General features: G+C 39.0%; 1 long non-coding RNA gene and 12 other non-coding genes across 13 annotated transcripts in view; 5 read left to right on the plus strand and 8 right to left on the minus strand.

The window, feature by feature from the left end:
• LOC138866339 (uncharacterized) overlaps positions 1–17,305 on the minus strand; it is a 101,715-nt gene extending 84,410 nt beyond the window's left edge. The window contains exon 1 of the long non-coding RNA XR_011399558.1: positions 17,117–17,305. This is a non-coding gene — a long non-coding RNA (uncharacterized lncRNA). The remainder of the gene's footprint in view (positions 1–17,116) is intronic.
• Positions 1,879–1,951, minus strand: TRNAA-AGC (transfer RNA alanine (anticodon AGC)). The gene has a single exon. It is a non-coding gene; the product is annotated as a tRNA-Ala (tRNA).
• Positions 2,348–2,420, plus strand: TRNAA-AGC (transfer RNA alanine (anticodon AGC)). The gene has a single exon. It is a non-coding gene; the product is annotated as a tRNA-Ala (tRNA).
• On the minus strand, positions 4,480–4,552 carry TRNAA-AGC (transfer RNA alanine (anticodon AGC)). The gene has a single exon. It is a non-coding gene; the product is annotated as a tRNA-Ala (tRNA).
• Positions 5,605–5,677, minus strand: TRNAA-AGC (transfer RNA alanine (anticodon AGC)). Its single transcript has one exon. It is a non-coding gene; the product is annotated as a tRNA-Ala (tRNA).
• TRNAA-AGC (transfer RNA alanine (anticodon AGC)) lies at positions 8,042–8,114 on the minus strand. Its single transcript has one exon. It is a non-coding gene; the product is annotated as a tRNA-Ala (tRNA).
• On the plus strand, positions 8,548–8,620 carry TRNAA-AGC (transfer RNA alanine (anticodon AGC)). The gene has a single exon. It is a non-coding gene; the product is annotated as a tRNA-Ala (tRNA).
• TRNAA-AGC (transfer RNA alanine (anticodon AGC)) lies at positions 9,532–9,604 on the minus strand. Its single transcript has one exon. It is a non-coding gene; the product is annotated as a tRNA-Ala (tRNA).
• On the plus strand, positions 9,714–9,786 carry TRNAA-AGC (transfer RNA alanine (anticodon AGC)). The gene has a single exon. It is a non-coding gene; the product is annotated as a tRNA-Ala (tRNA).
• On the minus strand, positions 11,992–12,064 carry TRNAA-AGC (transfer RNA alanine (anticodon AGC)). Its single transcript has one exon. It is a non-coding gene; the product is annotated as a tRNA-Ala (tRNA).
• On the plus strand, positions 12,496–12,568 carry TRNAA-AGC (transfer RNA alanine (anticodon AGC)). Its single transcript has one exon. It is a non-coding gene; the product is annotated as a tRNA-Ala (tRNA).
• TRNAA-AGC (transfer RNA alanine (anticodon AGC)) lies at positions 14,147–14,219 on the minus strand. Its single transcript has one exon. It is a non-coding gene; the product is annotated as a tRNA-Ala (tRNA).
• Positions 14,579–14,651, plus strand: TRNAA-AGC (transfer RNA alanine (anticodon AGC)). The gene has a single exon. It is a non-coding gene; the product is annotated as a tRNA-Ala (tRNA).
• Positions 17,306–19,269: the final 1,964 nt, after the last annotated feature.

Below are 19,269 nucleotides of genomic sequence, written 5' to 3' on the forward strand. Positions count from 1 at the left end.
TGGACTTGACAGGATTTAATTTCATGCCCAGCCGAGAGAACCACGATTGAATCATCAGGTCAACAAGAAGACTGTCAGCTATCATATGCCTAGTTGCCGGAGAAGGACTATCAGCATAGAGACAAGTAACATCAGCATATGGCATCTTATTGGTAATGCCGGACCACATATCGCCTGGATATAAAATGAAGAGCAAAGGGCCAAGAACACTGCCCTGAGGAACCCCAGAGGACACACGGGAATACGAGCTAAAACTACCATCAACATGAACACGCTGCTGTCTACCAGATCAAAATTCAATTAAAATACTTATAATTCAGCACCATCAGTCTGCAACTTTGAAATCTTATAATTGTGGCAAAAGCTGCACTAAAATCCATAGAAACAACCTAGACTCGAGACCCTGCATTTCATGCATCAACATAAGCATTGCGTCATTACATCCAAGTCCCTTTCTAAATCTGAAAGAAACGGTATCAAATATACAAAAAGACGATTAACCTGCAAAGGTTAAACAATCTTAGATAAATCGGTGTAATTGATATGGGCCTATGTAGGTGAAGATCAGTGGGTCCTTGGGCATTGGGGTAACATGTATATATTTGCATATATGCATACACGTTAATATCTATATGCATATATACGTACATATATGTATATGTAAATATATATATACATATGTATACTTATGTATATATGCATGTCGAATGAGTAAATGTGTACTTAATTTCCACCGAGTAAACTGTTCCTGAAAGGTTTCCTTAACGCCGTTCATGCGTTTGTGAGGTGGAAGCATTTACTCTAAGTAAGCCGATCGAGAGAACAAAAGAGAGTCAAAAAGGGAAAGGGAGAACAATAGAGAGAGTGTCACCAGGACAATTACAATGGAATAAATGTTTTCGTTAATCATCAGACATTGCATATTTACGAGATAAATCATCAAGCCCATTGTAAAGTGAAAACTGAGAAGACAAGAGGCGTGATTATTCACTAAAACCGACCTTTAAGCTTTGCAATGTAAAAGCCAACCTTACCAAGCGAAGTTCCTCAATACTAAAGAAACATATCATATATTTACAATGAGTTACCTAAAGGCAATCAACAACTGAAGCTAAAAATAAGCTGGAAACAACCTTAACTCGAGATCCTTTTTTAAAGCAAACTGCATTTCATGCATCAACATAAACATTGCATCATTACAGCTGAGTCCCTTTCTAAATCTGGAAGAAAAGGTCTCAAATATACAAAAAGACAATTGACCAGCAAAGGTTAAACAATCTTAGATAATATCGGTGAAATTGATATAGGCCTATGTAGGTGAAGATTAGTGGGCCCTTGGGCATTGGGGTAACATGTATATATATATATATATGCATATATACGTACACATAAGTATATACATGTAAATATATATGCACACATGTATACTTATGTATATATATATATTCATGTCGAATGAGTGAATTTGTACTTCATTTCCACCGAGTAAACTGTTCCTAAAAGGTTTCCTTAAAGCACTGTAAGTGTACTTACTCTAAGTAAGCCGATTGAGAGAACAAAAGAGAGAGTCAGAGAAGGAAAGAGAGTGACAACAACAGAGAGAATGTCACCAGGACGATTAATAAAATGTTTTCGTTAATCATCAAACATTACATATTTACGAGATAAACCATCAAGCCTATTGTGAAGTGAAAACTGAGGACAAGAGGCGTGATTATTCATTAAAACCGACCTTTAAGCTTTGTAATGTAACGCAACTTTTAACCAACTTTACCAAGCTAAGTTCCTAAACACACACACACACACAAAAAAAAAAACTTACCATATATTTACAACAAGTTACCAAAACGCAATCGACAACTGAAGCTAAAAATAAGCTGGAAATGCGGGGTATCGATCCCCGTACCTCTCACATGCTAAGCGAGCGCTCTACCACTTGAGCTACATCCCCTGTGGTAATAAGTGAGTGGTTGGCCGAGTCTATTGTGGGCTTCGCTGCCAACACGTGCGGCGAATCACTAACGTTTTAGGCGGGGAATTGTCTGGTTTGCTGAACGTTGAAGTTTTTTAATAAATGTTATCTACAGATGATTTATTGACTATTGGGATTGCAGTATATTTCATGGCGTTTAACCATATATATACACAAATATATACATATATATGCATATATATAATATATATCAACTTCAACCCCATGAAATATAAACAATCAACAATTCCTAAACCGCAGTTATATATATAAACAACGTTGACCAAACTGAAAAGTGAGACGTTTTCCCCGCGCAAACGTTTATGATTCGCAGCGGAGCCACAAGAGACACGACTAACTAAACACTTTACCACAGGGGATGTAGCTCAAGTGGTAGAGCGCTCGCTTAGCATGTGAGAGGTACGGGGATCGATACCCCGCATCTCCAACTTACATTTAGCTTCAGTCGTTTATTGCTTTCAAGAATTTAGTGTATACTGTGAAAATAACACCACACATAAGCATAGCAGATCAGTCGCAAACATCAGCTATTACAGACGAACGAGTGAGATAAAAAGAATATAAATTTCCGCGTGTATGTGGGTGAGTGCTGTCCACGTGTCCTGTATGTTATATGACCAGCACGATCCCTGGACGGTTGTGCTGGGTCAGCAACACATTGGTAATAGTGACACGTCCCTCGCGCATATGGGAGGTGCGATTCGCCAACAGCAACAGTGATGAGAGAACATATAGTGATTGTGCATAATCATTATTTGTTCGAAATTAAAAGGTATCGTACACAAGATCCCACCGCTGGCAAAACTTCAGGCAACGTTACCTATACGAGAGAATTGAGACAATTTCCCGACGCAAACGTTTGTGATTTGCCGCGCGTGTTGGCAGCGAATTTTACAATAAACACAGCCAACCACTTATTATCACAGGGGATGTAGCTCAAGTGGTAGAGCGCTCGCTTAGCATGTGAGAGGTACGGGGATCGATACCCCAACTTTTATTATGCATTAATTGTTTATTGCCTTCAAGAATTCAGTGTATATTGTGTAAATACCACCAGACACAAGCATAACAGATCAATCACAAACAGCAGCTATTACAGACGAATGAGTGAGACAAAATGTAAATTACCGTGTGTGGGTGGGTCAGTGCTGCTCACGTGTCCTGCATGTGATACGACCAGCATGACCCCTGGGCGGTCATGCTGGGTCAGCATCGCTCGATGGGCACTGGGCGCCGGCCTGCCCGGGTCGTCTCTGTTACTATCCGCCATTGTGTCTCCGCGTCCCGAGTGTACAGCAACGGAACTATGGGAGGACCTATGGGACGTGACGTTAATCAGCAGACTTAGATGCTGAGACAACTATGTTCTTGACAGACTCCCAATAATTTCCTTGGACTTGACATGATTTAATTTCATGCCCCAACGAGAGCACCATGATTGAATCATCATGAGGTCAACAGGAAGACTGTCATCCACGATTTGCCTAGTTGCCGGAGAAGGAATATCAGCATAGAGATAAGTAACATCAGCAAATGGCATCTTATTGGTAATGCCGGACCACATATCGCTTGGATATAAAATGAAGAGCAAAGGGCCAAGAACACTACCTTGAGGAACACTAGAATGCACACGGGAATACGAGCTAAAACTACCATCAACATGAACATGCTTCTGTCTACCATATCAAAATTGAATTAAAATACTTATAACTTTACCACCAACAGACAGCAACTTAAAAATAAAATGTGATTAACAGCGTCAAAAGCTGCACTAAAAACCGGAGAAACAACCTTGACTCAAGACCCTTTTTTAAAGCAAACTGCATTTCATTCACCAACATAAACATTGCATCATTACAGCTGAGTACCTTTCTAAATCTGGAAGAAAAGGTCTCAAATATATAAAAAGACGATTGACCAGCAAAGGTTAAACAATCTTAGATAATATCGGTGTAACTGATATTGGCCTATGTGGGTGAAGATTAGTGGGCCCTTGGGCATTGGGGTAACATGTATATATATATATATATATATATATATATATATATATATATATGCATATATGCATATACGTAAATATCTAAATGTATATATACGTACATATGCGTAAATATATATACACATTACTTATGTATATATATGCATGTCGAATGAGTGAATTTGTACTTCATTTCCACCTAGTAAACTGTTCTTAAAAGGTTTCTTTAACGCCGTTCATGCGTTTGTGAGGTGGAAGCATTTACTCTAGGTAAGCCGATTGAGAGAACAAAAGAGAGAGTCAAAAAAGGAAAGGGAGAAAGAAGAACAATAGAGAGAGGGTCACCAGGACAATTACAATGGAATAAATGTTTTCGTTAATCATCAAACATCTTTGCAATGTAAAAGCCAACCTTATCAAGCGAAGTTCCTAAATACTAAAGAAACATACCATATATTTATACAACGAGTTACCTAAAGGCAATCAGCAACTGAAGCTGAAAATACGTTGGAGATGCGGGGTATCGATCCCCGTACCTCTCACATGCTAAGCGAGCGCTCTACCACTTGAGCTACATCCCCTGTGGTGATAAGTGAGTGGTTGGCCGTGTCGCTTGTGGGCTTCGCTGCCAACACGTGCGGCGAATCACAAACGTTTGCGGGAGGAAAACGTCTCGCTTGTCCAGGTTGGTGAACTCGCACTTTATCACAGGGGATGTAGCTCAAGTGGTAGAGCGCTCGCTTAGCATGTGAGAGGTACGGGGATCGATACCCCGCAGCTCCAGCTTACATTTAGTTTCAGTCGTTTATTGCCTTCAAGAATTTAGTGTCTATTGTGGAAATTCCACCAGACACAAACATAGTAGATCAGTCACAAACAACAGACGCATGAGTGAGATAAAAAGAATGTAAATATCCGTGTGTATGTGTGTGAGTGCTGTCCACGTGTCCTGTATGTGATATGACCAGCATGACCCCTGGGCGGTCATGCTGGGTCAGCATCGCTCGATGGGCACTGGGCGCCGGCCTGCCCGGGTCGTCTCTGTTACTATCCGCCATTGTGGTGTCTCCGCGTCCCGAGTGTACAGCAACGGAACTAAACACACACACACACACACACACACACACACACACACACACACACACACACACACACACATATATATATATATATATATATATATATATATATATATATATATATATGTTTATATATATGCATGTCGAATGAGTGAATTTGTACTTCATTTCCACCGAGAAAACTGCTCCTAAAAGGTTTCATTAACGCCGTTCATGCGTTTGTGAGGTGGAACCATTTACTCTAAGTAAGCCAATTGAGAGAACAAAAGAGAGAGTCAAAGAAGGAAAGAGAGTGACAACAATAGAGAGAATGTCACCAGGACGATTAATAAAATGTTTTCGTTAATCATCAGACATTGCATATTTACGAGTTAAACCATCAAGCCCATTGTAAAGTGAAAACTGAGAAGACAAGAGGCTTGATTATTCACTAAAACCGACCTTTAAGCTTTGCAATGTAACTGGCAACTCTAAGCCAACCTTACCAAGCGAAGTTCCTAAATACAGAAAAAAAACATATAAAAGGCAATCAACAACTGGAGCTAAAAATTAGTTGGAGATGCGGGGTATCGATCCCCGTACCTCTCACATGCTAAGCGAGCGCTCTACCACTTGAGCTACATCCCCTGTGGTAATAAGTATGTGGTTGGCAGTGTGTGTTTTGTGCTTCGCTGCCAACACGCGCGGCAAATCACAAACGTTTGCGCGGTTTATCGTTTATAGGGATTACAGTATGTTTCATGGGAATTCAGTTGAAATACATGTACATAGTTATACATACATGCATATAGGTATAGGCCTATATGTATGGATATACATGTGTGTACAGCTACACAGAGAGCCATCGTTAGGAGTGGTAACAACCAATAACGATCAGAAATTACGGAAGGGTCGGTAATTTGTTTCGAATTTGTCTCGTTCTGACTTATTTCAAGTAGTCGTTTCAGAATTAATCTGGGTTCACTGTAAGATATTTTCATTTCCGTAAAGTATGGGAAATGCCTTGCAATATTCAGTTGAGTCACGCACATCCAAAGTATTTAGAAAATTAGTATAAGTATCGTTTTTTCTGTCAGAATGTTTACCATGATTTTCTAACATTTTTCTATGTAGCTGTACATATGTATACACAGATATATATATATATATATATATATATATATATATATATATATATACACACAAATATACTGCAATTCCTAAAGGCATAAACTATTTCTAAACCGAAATAGTTAGACTTCAGAGAACGTTCACCAAACTGACAATCGAGACGATTTTTCTTCGCAAACGTTTGTGATTCGCCGCGAGTGTTGGCAGCGAAGCCCACAATAGACACGGCCAACCACTCACTTATTACCACAGGGGATGTAGCTGGTAGAGCGCTCGCTTAGCATGTGAGAGGTACGGGGATCGATACCCCGCATCTCCAACTTATGTTTAGCATTAATTGTTTATTGACTTTAAGAATTCAGTGTATGTTGTCTAAATACCACCAAACACAAGCATGACAGATCAATCACCAACAGCAGCTATTACAGACGAATGAGTGAGACAAAATGCAAATTTCCGTGTGTGTGAGTGCTGTCCACGTGTCCTGTATGTGATACGACCAGCATGACCCCTGGGCGGTCATGCTGGGTCAGCATCGCTGCATGGGCACTGGGCGCCGGCCTGCCCGGGTCGTCTCTCTGTTACTATCCGCCATTGTGTCTCCGCGTCCCGGTTGTACAGCAATGGGAGGACCTATGGGACGTGACGTTAATCAGCAGACTTAGATGCTGAGACAACTACGTTCTTGACCGACTCCCAATAATTTCCTTGGAATTGACATGATTTAATTTCATGCTCCAACGAGAGCACCATGATTGAATCATCATCAGGTCATCAGCTATTATTTGCCTAGTTGCCTTAGAAGGAATATCAGCATAGAGATAAGTAACATTATGGCATCTTATTGGTAATGCCGGACCACATATCGCCTGGATATAAAATGAGGAGCAAAGGGCCAAGAACACTACCCTGAGGAACACCAGAGGACACACGGGAATAAGAGGTAAAACTACCATCAACATGAACACGCTGCTGTCTACCAGATCAAAATTCAGTTAAGACACTTAAAACTTTAGCACCAACAGACTGCATCTTATAAATCAAATCTCGTGACTTCATGAACCGACATAACCAATGCATCCTTACAGCCGAGTTCCTTTCTAAAACCAAACTTAGTCTTGGAAGAAACGGTCCCAAATGTACAGAAAGACGTTTGACCCGCGAGCGTTCAAAAACCTTAGATAAAATTGGTGTAATTGAAATGGGCCTATATTCAGTAGGTGAAGACTCGTGAGCCCTTGATCATTGGGGTAACATTTATATATATATATATATATATATATATATATATATATATATATATATATATACACGCAAATATCTCTATCTATATATATTTACACACGCACACATATATATGTGTGTACATATATATATATATATATGTATATATATATGTATATATATATATATATATACACACACACACACACACACACACACACACACATACACACACACACACACACACACACACACACACATATATATATATATATATATATATACACATGTCGAATGAGTGAATTTGTACTTTATTTTCACTCTTTAACGTCGTTCATGCGTTTGTGAGATGGAAGCATTTACTCTAAGTAAGGCGACTGAGAGAATAAAAATGTCACCATGACGATTAATATAATGTTTTCGTTAATCATCAAACATTGCATATTTACGAGTTAAACCATCAAGCCCATTGTAAAGTGAAAGCTGAGAAGACAAAAGGCGTGATTATTCATTAAAACCGACCTTTAAGCTTTGCAATGTAACTGGTAACTTTAAATCAACTTTACGAAGCTAAGTTTCTAAATATATATAAAAAAAATATATATATATTTACAATATATTCTTTAAGGCAATCAACAATTGAAGTTAAATGCAAGTTGGAGATGCGGGGTATCGATCCCCGTACCTCTCACATGCTAAGCGAGCGCTCTACCACTTGAGCTACATCCCCTGTGGTAAATTGAGTGGTTGGCTGTGTCTCTTGTGGGCTTCGCTGCCAACACTCGCGGCGAATCACAAACGTTTGAGCCGGGAAATCGTCTTGGTTGTCTGGTTTGCTGAACGTTGAAGTTTTTGAATAAATGTTATCTACAGATGATTTATTGGCTATTGGGATTGCAGTATATTTCATGGCGTTTAAGCATATATATACAAAAAAAAAAAAAAAAACATATATGCATATATATAATATATATCCTTTATACCCATGAAATATACTATAATCCCTGTAAACAATCAACCATTTCTAAACGGCAAATGCTTAAAAACAACGTTCACAAACCGGACAACCAAGACGATTTCCCGGCGCAAACGTTTGTGATTCGCCGCGCGTGTTGGCAGCGAAGCCCACAAGCGACACGGCCAACCACTCACTAATTACCACAGGGGATGTAGCTCAAGTGGTAGAGCGCTCGCTTAGCATGTGAGAGGTACGGGGATCGATACCCCGCATCTCCAGCTTACATTTAGCTTCAGTCGTTCATTGCCTTCAAGAATTTAGTGTATTTTGTGGAAATTCCACCAGACACAAGCATAACAGATCAGTCGCAAACATTAGACGCATGAGTGAGATAAAAAGAATGTAAATTTCCGTGTGTATGTGTGTGAGTGCTGTCCACGTGTCCTGTATGTGATATGACCAGCATGACCCCTGGGCGGTCATGCTGGGTCAGCATCGCTCGATGGGCACTGGGCGCCGGCCTGCCCGGGTCGTCTCTGTTACTATCCGCCATTGTGGTGTCTCCGCGTCCCGAGTGTACAGCAACGGAACTAAACACACACACACACACACACACACACACACACACACACACACACACACATAGACACACACACACACACACACACACACACACACACACACACACACATATATATATATATATATATATATATATATATATATATATATATATATGTAATATATGTTTATATATATGCATGTCGAATGAGTGAATTTGTACTTCATTTCCACTGAGTAAACTGTTCTTAAAAGGTTTCCTTAACGCCGTTCATGCGTTTGTGAGGTGGAAGCATTTACTCTAAGTAAGCCGATTGAGAGAACAAAAGAGAGAGAGAAGGAAAGGAAGTGAGAACAATAGAGAGAGTGTCACCAGGACGATTAATAAAATGTTTTCGTTAATCATCAAACATTACATAGTTACGAGATAAACCATGAAGCCCATTATAAAGTGAAAACTGAGAAGACAACAGGCGTGATTATTCATTAAACTCTACATTTAAGCTTTGCAATGTAACTGGCAACTCTAAGCCAACCTTACCAAGCGGTTCCTAAATACTAAAGAAACATATCATATATTTACAACGAGTTACCTAAAGGCAATCAACAACTGAAGCTAAAAATAAGCTGGAGATGCGGGGTATCGATCCCCGTACCTCTCACATGCTAAGCGAGCGCTCTACCACTTGAGCTACATCCCCTGTGGTACAACGTGTGTGGTTGGCCGAGTCGGTTGTGGGCTTCGCTGCCAACACGCGCGGCGAATCACAAACGTTTTTGTCCAGGTTGGTGAACTCGCACTTTACCACAGGGGATGTAGCTCAAGTGGTAGAGCGCTCGCTTAGCATGTGAGAGGTACGGGGATCGATACCCCGCATCTCCAGCTTACATTTAGCTTTAGTTGTTTATTACCTTTAAGAATTTAGTGTCTATTGTGGAAATGCCACCTGACACAAGCATAACAAATCAGTCACAATCATCAGACGAATGAGTGAGCGAAAAAGAATGTATATTACCGTGTGTGTGAGTGCTGTTCACGTGTCCTGTATGTGATCTGACCAGCATGACCCCTGGGCGGTCATGCTGGGTCAGCATCGCTCGATGGGCACTGGGCGCCGGCCTGCCCGGGTCGTCTCTGTTACTATCCGCCATTGTGGTGTCTCGGAACTAAATTTGATTTGAGTATTTAACCCATTAATCCATATCGTGCACATCCATATGTAGTGACAGTTTGCTAAGTAAACAGAAATGACAACGAACATTTAATTTATTGCACGAATGAGAAAGACCAATGATAGCTGCAACACATTGGTAACAGTGACACGTGCCTCGCACCTATGGGAGGAGCGAATCGCCAACAGCAACAGTGATGACAGAACATATAGTGATTGTGCATAATCATTATTTGTGCGAAATAAAAATGTTTCGTACACACGATCCCACCGCTGCCAAAACTTCATGCAACGTTACCTATACGAGAGAACTGAGACAATTTCCCGACGCAAACATTTGTGATTTGCCGCGCGTGTTGGCAGCGAATTTTACAATAGTATGTATACCACTTACTCTCCCTTGCCTCTGCAGACCCGAAGATGGAATCGAGGACGATTCCGAAACTGTTGTCTCACTTTCATCAATAAATCTAGTTTGTGCATTGTGGGTTTTTCTTCCATATTATCACACGGTATTGTGTTTTTCATTGCATATATATATACATATATACATAAAAATACACATGTATATACGTGCATATTCGTACACAAATATATATTCATACACATGTATATGCATACACATAAATATATACATTCATATATATACCTATATATTCATTCATATATATACAAATGAGTGGAAAAACACTAAAAATGATACTATGGTAGAAAATCATAATGAACAAACTATTCAATAAATTTAGTCTGTGCATTGTGGGATTTTCCTATTTTGTAATCAAAACGTGGGATTTGAATCAAGAGCTTCAGATTATCCCCTGAAGTAAAGAAACTCCATTAATCAGCAGACTTGGATCCTGAGGCAACTGCATTCAAGACCGACTCCCAATAATTTCCTTGGACTTGACAGGATTTAATTTCATGCCCCACCGAGAGCACCACGATTGAATCATTAGAAGGTCAACAGGGAGACTGTCAGCTATTATTAGCCTAGTTGCTGGAGAAGGAATATCAGCATAGAGATAAGTGACATCAGTATATGGCATCTTATTGGTAATGCCGGACCACATATCGCTTGGATATAAAATGGAAGAGCAAAGGGCCAAGAACACTACCCTGAGGAACCCCAGAAGACACACGGGAATACGAGCTAAAACTACCATCAACATGAACACGCTGCTGTCTACCAGATCAAAATTCAATCAAATTACTTATAACTTTACCACCAACACCAACAGAGTGCAACTTTAAAATCAAATCTTATAATTGAGTGTCAAAAGCTGCACTAAAATCCAGAGAAACAACCTTGACACATAACCCTCATCTGAAGCAGATTGCAATTCATACATCAGTACAAGCAATGCATCATTACAGCCGAGTCCCTTTCTAAATCTGAAAAATATACAAAAAGACGATTGACCAGCAATGGTTAAACAATCTTAGATAATATCGGTGTAACTGAGATTGGTCTTTGTAGGTGAAGATTAGTGGGTCTTTGGGCATTGGGGTAACATGTATATATATGTATATATGCATATACATTAATATCTATATGCATATATATGCATATATATATATATATATATATATATATATATATATATATATAATATATATATATATATATATATATATATATATATATATATATATATATATATATATATATATATATATATATGCGAGTAAACTGTTCCTGAAAGGTTTCCTTAACGCCGTTCATGCGTTTGTGAGGTGGAAGCATTTACTCTAAGTATGCCGATTGAAAGAACAAAAGAGAGTCAGAGAAGGAAAGGAAGTGAGAACAATAGAGAGAGTGTCACCAGGACGATTAATAAAATGTTTTCGTTAATCATCAAACATTGCATATTTACGAGTTACCTAAAGGCAATCAACAACTGAAGCTAAAAATAGGTTGGAGATGCGGGGTATCGATCCCCGTACCTCTCACATGCTAAGCGAGCGCTCTACCACTTGAGCTACATCCCCTGTGGTAAAGAGCTTGGTTGGCTGTGTCTTTTGTGGGCTTCGCTGCCAACACGCGCGGCAAATCACAAACGTTTGCGCCGGGAAATCGTTTTGGTTGTCTGGTTTGCTGAACGTTGAAGTTTTTGAATTAATGTTATCTGCAAATGATTTACTGACTATTGGGATTGCAGTATATTTCATGGCGTTTAAGCATATATACACAAATATATACTTATATATGCATATATATAATATATATCAACTTCAACCCCATGAAATATACTGTAATCCTTATAAACAATCAACTATTCCTAAACCGCAGTTATACATATAAACAACGTTGACCAAACTGACAACCGAGACGTTTTCCCCGCGCAAACGTTTGTGATTCGCCGCGAGTGTTGGCAGCGAAGCCCACAAAGCACACGGCCAACCACTCACTTATTACCACAGGGGATGTAGCTCAAGTGGTAGAGCGCTCGCTTAGCATGTGAGAGGCACGGGGATCGATACCCCGCATCTCCAGCTTATATTTAACTTCAGTTGTTGATTGGCTTAAAGAATGGTGTAAATATATGTGGTGGATTTTTAGTATTGCGGGACTTCGCTTAGAAAAGTTGGCATAAAGTTGCCAAATCCAATGCAAAGTTTACAGATTGGTCTTATTTTATTTCAATTAATGATATATATTGTCTTTTCAGTTTTCCAAATCGGCTTACTTAGAATAAATGCTTCCACCTCAGCGATAAAGAAACCTTGTAAGAACAATTTAAACAATGAAGTATAAAATTGGTCATTCGACATCCGTATATATTTACGTATATACAGATACATGCATATATAAACATATATACACATAAATATATATACTCATATATATGCATATATACACGTATAACATATCTACATAATGTAGATATGTTATACATATAAATGAATATACATTATATATAAATATATACATATATACATACGTACATTTACATATATACATATGTATACACAAATAAACAGAATATACATATATATACTTGTATATGAATATATTTACATATATACACACACACCCATATGTACGCATGTATACATGTGCATATATACATGCATATATATACATATATATATATATATATATATATATATATATATATATATATATATATATATATATATATATATACACACACACAATATATATATATATATATATATATATATATATATATATATATATATATATACATGTATATACATATATTTACATATGTATGCATGTATATGCATATATAAACATACATACATACATATATATAATATATATATATATATAAATATATATATACATATATTTACGTATATGCGCATGCATACACATAAATATATGCATATGTATACATATATACATACATATATGTACTTATATATACATTTACATATATTTATATGTATATGCATATATGTATATATGAATATACATGTATATAAATGTTTATATATATCTCTATATGTATGTATGCATGTATATGTATATATACATATGTATATATATATATATATATATATATATATATATATATATATATGAATATATATGTATATATACATATCAAATAAACGAATTTGTACTACATTTCTTCTGAGCAGACTGTTCCTTAAAGGCTTCTTTAACGGTGTCCATGCGTTCGTAATGTGTGAACAAGAGAGTCAAGGAAGGAGAGAAAGAGAGAGAGAGAGAGAGAGAGAGAGAGAGAGAGAGAGAGAGAGAGAGAGAGAGAGAGTGAGAGTGAGAGTGAGAGTGAGAGTGAGAGTGAGAGTGAGTGAGTCACCATTACGATTATCTTTGGAGTAAAATGCTTTCATTAATGATCAAACGTTGCAAATTACGAAATGAAAGTACAATTCTGTAAAGTTACTTGCATAAAATGAAAAGACAAGAGAAATAATCATTCACTGAAAGAAAATAAAAGCAACACTTAAGCTTTGCACTATAATGGGCAACTCGAGGCCAATTTTACCAAGCGAGGTTCCTAAATACTAAAAATTCATCCCATATATTTACACCAAATTCTTTAAGGCAATAAACAACTGAAGTTAAATATAAATTGGAGATGCGGGGTATCGATCCCCGTACCTCTCACATGCTAAGCGAGCGCTCTACCACTTGAGCTACATCCCCTGTGGTTAAGAAGGATGTTGGCCGTGTCTATTGTGGGCTTCGCTGCCAACACGCGCGGCGAATCACAAACGTTTGCGCAGGGAAAACGTCTAGGTTGTCAGTTTGGTCAACGTTGTTTATATATGTGCGGTTTAGGAATAGTTGATTGTTTATAAGGATTACAGTATATTTCATGGGGTTGAAGTTGATATATATTATATATGTGCATATATGTGCGTACATATATGCTTAAACGCCATGAAATATACTGCAATCCCAATAGTCAATAAATCATCTGCAGATAACAAATATTGAAAAAAATTCAACGTTCAGCAAACCGAAGCCAACAACAGACACGGCCAACTTAGCACTTTACCACAGGGGATGTAGCTCAAGTGGTAGAGCGCTCGCTTAGCATGTGAGAGGTACGGGGATCGATACCCCGCATCTCCAACTTTCTTTTAGCTTCAGCTGCTGATTGCCTTAAAGAATATGTTGTAAATGTATGGTGTTTTTAGTTTGTCTTTCACCTCACGAATGCATGGATATTCGATATGTGTGTGTGTGTGTGTGTGTGTGTGTGTGTGTGTGTGTGTGTGTGTGTGTGTGTGTGTGTGTGTGTGTGTGTGTGTGTGTGTGTGTGTGTTCGTGTTTGTGAGAGAGAATACATATATATGCAATATGTATATATATATATATATATATATATATATATATATATATATATATATATATATGTACATATGTGTGAATCTAAATAAATAAATAAACACACACACACACACACACACACACACACATATATATATATATATATATATATATATATATATATATATATATATATAGAGAGAGAGAGAGAGAGAGAGAGAGAGAGAGAGAGAGAGGGGGGGGGGATAGAAAGAGGATGCACCGTATAAGAGATAAGGTGCATCCCAAGTGGCAGAGCGCCTGCATCTCCAATAATTATTTATTAAAGAAGTTTTTAAAAATCTAGAAATTCCGAAACGTTGTCTAAGCCGGCGCAAGAGATTCGAATTTTAAAAATATATGATCCGTCCTTTTTCATAACTCTTAAGGAATTTGTGTAATCTAAGACGGCGGTGAGTGACGAGTTAAGTGGAGTTAAGAGTTATCATAACAGCTGACTGTGTGGTTCTTTAGCGATCTGCTAACTTTTCATAAATTTAGACTTCAGCTATTGGTTATAGAAGGTCTTTTTAAACACACTTCGAGGATGTATTGTGTGAAATTGTTGGGCAATACTAATTTAGGCAGCCGCACTAATATATACAAAGGAAAGTATAACAGAATTATTGACTTGAGTTCGTACCTGTCGGGGAAGTTAGTAAAATTGTGGGGACCTCCCTGGCTGTGCTTTAATTGAAATTCAAAAGTTGCCTCTCTACAGTCCACAAACCTTGTTGTCTCGGACCGTCTCGAATGTAAACAATACCGTGAGCTTTCTGCAAAATACAAAATACGGGGGTTTGGAAGGTATGCTTCGTTTGTAATGCAAAATACCCCCAGGTGAGGGGTAAGGAAATACGCCTAGGGAAGGGGGTCCGGGTTGGGTTGGGTTGGGTTGGGTTGGGTTGGGTTGGGTTGGGTTGGGTTGGGTTGGGTTGGGTTGAGGGTTAGGTTAGGTTAGGTTAGGTTAGGTTAGGTTAGGTTAGGTTGAGGGTTAGGTTGGGTTAGGTTAGGTTAGGTTAGGTTGGTTAGGTTAGGTTGAGGGTTAGGTTAGGTTAGGTTAGGTTAGGTTAGGTTGGTTAGCTCAGGTTAGGTTAGGTTAGGTTGGGTTGGGTTGGGTTGGGTTGGGTTGGGTTGGGTTAGGTTAGGTTGGGTTAGGTTAGGTTGAGGGTTAGGTTAGGTTAGGTTAGGTTAGGTCAGGTCAGGTTAGGTTAGGTTGGGTTGGATTAGGTTAGGTTAGGTTAGATTAGGTTGGTTAGGTTAGGTTGGTTAGGTTAGGTTAGGTTAGGTTGGGTTGGGTCGGGTTAGGTTAAGTTGGTTAGGTTAGGTTGAGGGTTAGGTTAGGTTAGGTTGGGTTGGGTTAAGATAGGTTAGGTAGGGTTGGGTTAGGTTATGTTGCGGGTTAGGTTAGGTTAGGTTGGTTAGGCTAGGGTGATTAGGTTAGGTTGGTTAGGTTGCGTTAGGTTGGTTAGGTTAGGTTTGGTTGAGGGTTAGGTTAGGTTTGGTTGAGGGTTAGGTTAGGTTGAGGATTAGGTTAGCTTAGCTTAGGTTAGCTTAGCTTAGCTTAGCTTAGGTTGGGTTAGGTTAGGTTGAGGGTTAAGGTTAGGTTAGATTGGTTAGGTTAGGTTGGTTAGGTTGAGAAATGTCGGGATTTTGGCAACACTGATACCGGCGCATCTCGCAACGGCGCGCCGCCGGAATCTCGTTCGGATTTTGCATTATTTTCAAAATTTTCACTTTTCATTCTGCTATTTCTTCCGCGTGTGTGCCCCTCCCCTACCTCCAAGCCCCCATTCTCCACGGGTCACCCAAGAGTGAAGGGAATAGGAGAAAAAAATAATAATAGGCAGGGCTGTCTTACTTAGATTTACTAATTGTTGATATTGTAGGAAAGTAGATAAGCGGAGAGTAATGGTCTATATCATAGATATTCTAAACACATTTACTCCTCAGCCATTCCGTTTCCTATTTTGAAGTCCTTATAGTATACGCAAAGTCGAAATGCTTATGGAAGGAAGGAAAACATTTCGAATACCTGCGCATCACAAACCGTTATATTCCTCTCATTTCTTATTAATGATATGTAAGGGTTTTGCTGTGAGGGAAGTACCCCTAACCTACACTCTGGCACCGATAGTAGAATAACATAGTATAAGGAGGGCCTGCAACATATGTTATACAGGGGGCTGCGAGCACTGACTCACGCCCTGAAACACAAATATCCTAACCTGTGTGAGGTGATGATGGATGCCTGTGCCGACTGCCCGCTCCTGTCGCAGGTCCTACTCCCGGGCAACATCCCATGAGCACAGATTAAGGAGACTCACTCGGTTACCGCACATCTCCCGCAGAAAGTCGTAGAGTGACCGATAAAACCCCTCGCACAATGCTATCTCGACACATGCGAGTTTACAGACCGTATACACGTATCTGCGCATGCGCCATAATACATGTGTCGTCTGCACTGCACTGTGGTACCCAAAATATAAAGACCACGCGTATACACCGTATATTGCAGGATATTACATTGAAATTCTTACAGATAACATTATTAATGTATTAATGTATGGGAGTATATATGAATCTATATTTATGCTGGTGTCGCATAAATATAGATTGCTGTAGGCCTATAACAAGGTAAAACAAATATGATTGAGAACGTTTTATATACTGATTTATTCCTGTACAGTTATGCTCATTCACTGCGCAATAACATCATATCCCTAATAAAATAGTGTCCTTAATTCATCTTCCAAATAACGGCATTGCCCTCTACTGTGCTTATTTTATTTATTCTTGATAACATCTAATCACCAACACTATGAGAAACATAATTATAATGATCCATAAAAGCTAAATTACATGCAAAACAGGTAAATTGTTCTGTTTGTGTATAATCAGTAATTATGAAATTATTGGAACTCATAGTTAAGGTTAACTCTGTCTGCTCTTCTAAAAGGCCATGATGGTCCACTGCTTCCAAAAGTTCGCTGGAAACCGATGCAATTTATAATTAACTCGACCATGATTATTGCATTACTAATGTAGTTATTTGATAATGTTATCTGTAAGAATCTCAATGTAATATCCTGCAATATACGGTGTATACGCGTGGTCTTTATATTTTGGGTACTACTCAGTGCAGTGCAGACGACACATGTATTATGGCGCATGCGCAGATAAGTGTATGCGGTCTGTCTACACTCGTATGTCATCACGACGACTTCAGGAGCCGCAGTCATAAGGCCATTTCGGGCGTGGACTCGCATCACACACTTCAAGAGGGGCAACTCACACCACTATTGTTCTGCTCACTCAATAGATGGCACTGCACACAGCGGGTAATTGTTATGCGACATTCCGTGCCATCTAGTGTCAGGAACTGGTATTCCCTGGAAGGTTTTATGTCTTCCCTTTCATTCCCATTTCCGTCGCCGCCTCTACATGTTATCGCGTCCTCGTGAAGTGTGCATTCCGGTAGCGGGGAAGGCTAGATCAGTAGTAACTCGAGGAGGTGTCATGGCGACTGTTTTGATGATTGTTCAGTGAAAATATAACCATTGAAATATTTTTTTTCCATCCTTTTTGAAAACTGAAAAGGCCACAACGATCGACCATATTCACAAAACATCGGTAACTTTTGTAACGTCATCAAAATAAACCCCATGTGCCCCCCCCACAAAAAAAAGAGAGAGAATCAGACGCCATGACACCTCCCCGTGTTGCTACTGACCTAGCCTTCCCCATCCGGTAGCGAGCGAGCTGTGTCTCGTAGAATGCAGGAATCGACGACCCTCGCGTTATATCATCTCATGAGTTTGTTAAGTTTGTTAACGATAGTACAAATTTGTACTAATTCTCACTAATTTGCCCTATCGTTAACAGAGGTCCAGTTACACGCATCGCCCCGAGATGTCACAGTATTCGTCTCATCCAAATAAAACTCAGACGAGGGGGCTAGGCAAGGGGGATGGGGATGAGGAAGGGAGGAAAATGAGGGGTAAGAGTATTTTTATATGAATAATATTAATGATAGAGTTTAGCATTTCTCTCTCTCTCTCTCTCTCTCTCTCTCTCTCTCTCTCTCTCTCTCTCTCTCTCTCTCTCTCTCTCTCTCTCTCTCTCTCTCTCTCTCTCTCTCCCCTATCAATGCTATTATATTAAGTTCAATAAAACTACTTGATTATTGTTTATTTTGCTGCCCATTGCTTATGAATAGACAAAGGAAACGACTGTCGCGAAGACAAGTGTCCTGAGAAGTGAAATTTTGCATCAGCCCAGATAATAAGTCCTCTGCAATTGCGAAGATGTTGCCATGGAAAATAAGTCCTCTGAAAACTCTGAAGAGTGGATGCTCTCCCACTCCAAGGCAGTTCAAGAT

This window comes from Penaeus vannamei, chromosome 3, assembly GCF_042767895.1.
Source record: "Penaeus vannamei isolate JL-2024 chromosome 3, ASM4276789v1, whole genome shotgun sequence".
Classification (NCBI taxonomy): domain Eukaryota; kingdom Metazoa; phylum Arthropoda; class Malacostraca; order Decapoda; family Penaeidae; genus Penaeus; species Penaeus vannamei.